This window comes from Balaenoptera musculus, chromosome 15, assembly GCF_009873245.2.
Source record: "Balaenoptera musculus isolate JJ_BM4_2016_0621 chromosome 15, mBalMus1.pri.v3, whole genome shotgun sequence".
NCBI lineage: Eukaryota > Metazoa > Chordata > Mammalia > Artiodactyla > Balaenopteridae > Balaenoptera > Balaenoptera musculus.
This window is the reverse complement of record NC_045799.1, coordinates 46,993,651-46,999,717: the sequence shown is the minus strand read 5'-3', so window position 1 is coordinate 46,999,717 and position 6,067 is coordinate 46,993,651. Positions and strand designations below refer to the sequence as shown.

General features: G+C 45.4%; 1 pseudogene; it reads left to right on the top strand.

Moving 5' to 3' along the window:
* The first annotated feature begins 4,990 nt into the window (after positions 1 to 4,990).
* LOC118882126 lies at positions 4,991 to 5,033 on the top strand (annotated as a pseudogene).
* The last annotated feature ends 1,034 nt before the right edge of the window (positions 5,034 to 6,067 follow it).

Sequence of the window (6,067 nt, the reverse complement as noted above, 5' to 3'; positions counted from 1 at the left end):
TGGAATTAAATGTTCTATGATGCTTCTCACTCTAAGTGTAATACATGCACAAAACAGTGAAAAATTGAAACGTAATATAGTGTTAATTTCTATTTGGAGGGATTCTACAGAAAGAAAGAAATTAAAGCATTATGAAAGAAGCTCATTCTTAAATATTATTGTCACCTTAAAAATAAGATGAAGCAAGAGACAAACTTTGGTTACCTTTTTAAAACAGATACACTGACTTTATCATAAGTAGATGCTGAATTTTGTCGAAAGGTTTTTCTGCATGTATTGAGATGATCACACAGTTTTATTCTTTGATTTGTTGATGTGGTGTATCACACTGATTGATTTGCAGATATTGAAAAATCCTCGCGTCCCTGGGATAAAGCCCACTTGATCATGGTGCATGATCCTTTGAATGTATTGTTGGATTTGGTTTGCTAATATTTTGTTGAGGAATCTATGTTCATCAGTGATATCGGTCTGGTTTTGGTATCAGGGTGATGCTGGCCTCGTAGAATGAGTTTGGAAGCATTCCTTCCTCTGTGATACACTGATTGTTTTCATGCTTGTATGAACACACTTTCTCTATATTTGTTTTGCCATTCATGGTAGAGGACTACTTGTGTTTATCATTCTTTTTTCCGATTGCATGCATTAATTAGGAGCTTAACAGAGGTGAGAGCATGTAGTTTTCAATTTTTCAGTAATCTAGGTATTTATAAACCAGTCTTTCTGTATTTAAAAAGTTGGGGCTATTGGTAAAGCTAGGAATACTATTGTTCAAAGAATAACAAGATTTGTCACATTTTACTATTTTGATTATCTTTTAATTTACTTTGATAATTGTTACAGATTGAATTGTATCTCCCCTGTCCACACACACACACACACACACACACACACACACAAAACATGTTCAAGTCCTATGCCCTGCAACCTGTAAATGTGGCACTATTTGGAAATAGCCTTTGCAGATATAATCAAGTAAAGATGAGACCATACTGGAGTCAGGTGGGCCCTAACCCAATGACTAGTGTCCTTATAAAAGGGAAATTTGGACACAGACACACAGGGAGAATGCCACATGGCCACGGAGGCAGAGGCTGGAGTTATTCTGCCACAGGCCAAGGACTGCCAACAACCACCAAGCAACTCAGGGAGAGGCATGGGACAGACTCTCCAAGTCATTTCTCCGAGATGAAAGTCAAGGATCTCCACGTCTTTCTGTCTTCGGGCGTCCCCCTTTCCTTTAATATCCAAATACTACGTTTCTAGAAAGTGTTCCAAATGGCAGACTAATCATGCACATTTCTCTCCCTCCCCTCCCCAAGTCCTCTTAAAATGAAAGTAAAGGTGGACAAGAGGAATTAAATCCATAAAAACAATGAAATCTACATGAAATTCATCAGGAAATTTGAACCTATGATAAATTTATTGAAGATAAAAGCAGATAAGAGGATACTGATGGATACAGCAAAGCAATGTAGGAACGCTCCAGTCCCAGACATATCCCTGTGAATTTTACAACTTGGAAGATTAAGAAAACTTTCCAGAGGAAAAGAAAATCAGATCAATTATAAGGAGAAGGAGATACAGACCAGCATGGATTGGATCTCTTTTCAACAACACCATATAGTGAAGCACAATGGAGAAATGTCTTCAAATTAAGAGGGAATGTATTTTGAACCTAAAATATCACTGTTAGTCAAAATATCAATCAAGCATGAGGGCAAAATAAATATGTTTTCAGACATATACAGACTCTGAAAGTTAGCCTTTTGGCGCCCTTCTTGAGATAAAATGAGGAAAAAAAAAAAGATTTGAGAGCTATTGATAGAAAACAATGGATCTACCCTGGAAATACAGGAAAAAAAAAAAAACCAAAACAGCCTTGGGACTATAATTCCCTGCAGATCTAGAAAATAAGCAATTCAGATTGGAGCAGAAATGCAGAAGTCTCTGGAAGCACGTTTTCAGAGAGAAAGCGGATTTTCTGCAGCAGTTTGTAGAATTGAAAGTCTGGATATTCCTGAAGGTCTGTGGTAGTAAATGTCCTCTGTTGACAGCAGAAACAATAAAAAATTGTAAAAGGAAGGACAGATGGAAGAGAGGGAGGGAGGGAAGGAGGGAGAAGGAAGAAAAAGAAAGGCAATTAGAAACCTCCTGAGGAAGGGACCATTTAAGAAAATAAGGATTCAAACATGAAGTGAGCTGAAATACAGCACAATCATAATTTTGAGGAATTGAAGGGGGACGAGAAGAGAATTCATTTGACCTTGATGCTAGAAACATTTCCCTTTAAATGTCATGGGACTAGTGACGCTGGATTCACAGAGAAGGAAAATTCATCTTAGCTCATGATGAGGCTGCAGTTAGCACCGGTTATAACAGTGTTAATGTGGTTTATTGGTGCTCAGTCTGTAGAATCAACCTCTAAACAAAGTCTAGAAAACTGACTTATGATTACAGAGCAGGACGCACCTGTAAAAGTAAACCTGTAGCTGACAATGACAGTGTCACCGAGGCCGTCAGATGACGTTTGTCCTCTACAGGACATCTCCTCTCCCAGATCTGTTGGGTTTGTTGTTCAACACGCCCTGCAGGGCCCAGCTCTGCACCTCGGGCCTGGCTGCTCTGTCTCTCTCCTTCCAGCCGGGCGGATCTACCCTTCAGGCTCCGGCTGGGTCCCTCGGCAACCCCAGTGGACGGTGACCTCACTGCACGTTTGGGGATGGCTTCTCAAGCTCAAGGTGACTACCCGATGTAGGAGATGGGGGCGTAACACTACTTATAAAATCAAAACGCGTGCTGAATGCGATAGCAAAGGGGAATTCCAATGGCTCCTTTAGAAAACTAGCCTACAGCAGGGAACCTGATCTATCCTTGAGCTAATATTCTTGATCGTTTCAACTTTCAGGACAAAAGCAACACACCCTTGTGTTCTCGCCACGCTCATTATCAATCACACTTAAACTGGGCACATGCCCCTTTTCTTACTGAGAAAAGCAGAGGACCAAGCCTGTTCCCTGAGGGCACCTTGCCACCTGGATGCAGGACCAGCGGTTCTCGCCATTGGCTGCATGCTGCCCTCACCTGGGGAGCTTTGGAAAATCCTGACCACGCTCCAGACCAGTTCCCTCAGAACCTCTGGTGCTGGGGGCCGGGCAACACTGTTTTTTAAAAGCTTTCCAGGTGATCCCCAAGTATAGCAAGGCTAAGAACTGATTTACAGGCTGCAGCTTCTAGACTTCTCTAGGACTTTGGCTACGTATTAGAATCACCTGATAGCTATAAAGCTGCTGTTGCCGGCACCTCACCCTAGAGACTAATAGGTCAGGGCTGTGACCTGGGCCTCAGGGGTTTATCAGACTCTCCAGGTGCATGTAATGTACGGCCAAGGTTGAGCCCCGCTGCCCCCTGTATAACAGAGCACTGATGGTGGAGAGGAATGGGCGAGAAACCCCGTAGCAGGAGCCAGAGGATCCTGCATGTGAAGGAAGCCACGGAAGAGACAAGTAAAGCTATGGACGCATGCGATGGTATTTGAGGGAATAGAGTTTTTCACTTACATCATTAGAGAGACAGAGAACTGGGTAGCGGATTAGGTGATCAATCCCCACTTTTAATTAGAAGAAAGCTTCTAATTTCTGCTCTTGCCTCTCCCCCCGACCCCCACTACCCTGCAACAGCGGCCACGGGCCCTTTCCCCACAGGAATCAGCCAGCATCCTGGATGCAGCACCAAAGCCCGCTGTGGTGACTGTCCCTGGAAGGAGGCTCCCAGGACCAGCAGCCCCTGGGCATTCCTTCCTCGAGACCCCAGGGTGGGGCTGGCAGAGTCTGGGGGAAATGGTTTTCTCCCAGTGTTGAGTTTAAAGATGAAACCTGGACCAGGGATGTTTTTGGTGGAAGCCAGTAATGGGCGTGACCAACAAATGTTCTCCAGGGCCTGAGGCGCTGCTCAAGGGCCCCTCCCTTCCCCCACTGCAGTAGGCAGAGTGTGACGTGGGGTCAGAGGCCCTCATGCTCCCCACCCCTGGAGCTCCATCCTGTAATCCTCTCCTCCCATTTGTGCAGGTCTGTGACTCGCTTCTAGCCTATAGAACATGGCAAAGGTATGGCTGTCACTCCTGTGAATACACAACGACATATATAAAAAACCCCGTCTTACTAGTGATGAAATAAAATTTATATTTTAAGGCAGGACAAGAAAAAGTAAACATAAAATTCTCTCTCTGCATTTGTTTGGGCCTCCTCCCTCCTTCCCCGCTGTGCAGCGTGCATCTGAATTACACGTGAACCAGAGCTCCTCAAAGATGGGAATGCCTGCCCAACGTAAAGATCAATTTTCTTCTTTCTTCTGATGCTAGCAATGCAACTTCTTAAATGAACGGTGTTCTTTCTCAGCTCCGTAGGGAGTCATGGTGACTTGCTGCTCGCTTTGTAGGTGCTTACCGAGACTATGTGTCCTTAGTGAGCTTTATGTAAAATATCCGGATGTCACTTTGATGTATAATCCTTCGTCTCGAAAATGCGTATGACTATGCCTTCCACTTCTAACAGGCGGAACAGTTCTCAGAGCTTTCTGAGAATCTGCTTCCCAGGTTATAACCTTCAGTTTGGATTGAATAAAATTCCTTTTTATTTCTTCTTAACTTGATAGTGAGTTGAATTTTCGGTGACATTAGGATGCATTAGAGTGACAGATGCTCTCTGCTGGTCCCGAAGAAGCAACCGCCATGTTGTGAACATCCTAAGGAGAGGGCCATGTGCCAGGGGCTGCCTCTAGGAGCTGAGGACAGTGTACCAACAGACAGTGGCCAGGCCATAGGTAGAAAGAGAACTCTGACCCACAACCTGCAGCAACCAGCCCAGAAACCAAGCCGTTATCTATAGTAACCAGGATTGTAGGACATCGGACCACTGTCTCTAGCCACTGGTCCAGGAAGCCAAACAACGCCCTCTGTAGCCATTGCATTGTTCCAAAGTGCCCAGAACTTGTGTCGTATGAAAGGAGAGAAGGTTAACGCTCCCCTTGACAAAACAACCAGAACTTGATTAATAACTGACAGCCTCCTGATTTTGTCCCGATTTCCAACGTGGGACCAAGCAGAGAAGCCAAACACGCTCCCGAACCAGCCACACAGGATGCTCACGGCTAGTCAGCCCGCCTCCTACTTCCCCAGCCCAGCAGCCCTGGTCCGGGCACACCGGAACTGAAGCTGCCTCTTTTCTCCGCTGTAAAGCTTTCCCAACCCCCTACCTGCCTTCGAGTCTCTGCCAAACTCAAATAATGGTGACCGACTCCCTTGCTATTGAAAGCTCTGAAAAAATGGCCTTTCCTTGTTCTCATTTGGTTGGTCTTAATTTACTGCCGCCGAGCCAAGAGCCTCAGTCACACAGCTGCAAGGGAGTGAATTCTGCCAACAAACACATGAGCTTAGAGGAATCCAGAGGAGGGTGCAGGGGTCTCAGCTGAGGTCGCAGCTCCTGCCAACACCCGGACTGAAGCCTCGTGAGGACGGGAAACCCAGCTAAGCTGCACCCAGACTCCTGACCCGCGGAAACGGTGAGATGATACAGGTGTGCTATGCCGGGCTGCTACGTGTGTGGCGATGTGACACGCAGCCACAGAAAACGAGTACACAGATCCTTACGCTCACGAGGAGTGACACAGCCTGGAGCCAAGCGTGGACCCTCCCCCAGTGCATATACCAGTTAGAATAGCCAGTACCTTCAGAATGTCAGGCCTGAGGGGTACCACTGCCAGAAAGAGGCAGCAAATGTAACAACATACACAACCTGAAGCAGAATTACTGGAATGGCCGCACCAAAAGTTTCCAATAAGCCTGATAAAAATGTTAAGAAGGAGAAATCAGCCATATGAAGCAAGAATCAGACATCACACAAAAGGGAAACAAGTGGAAATATTATATGAAAAATAATAATTCAGAAAATGATAGGTGGAATAAGGAATAGATGGATACCGGGAATTCCCTGGCAGTCCGGTGGTTATTACTCCATGCTTTCACTGCTGAGGGCCCGGGTTCGATCCCTGGTCGGGGAGCTAAGATCCC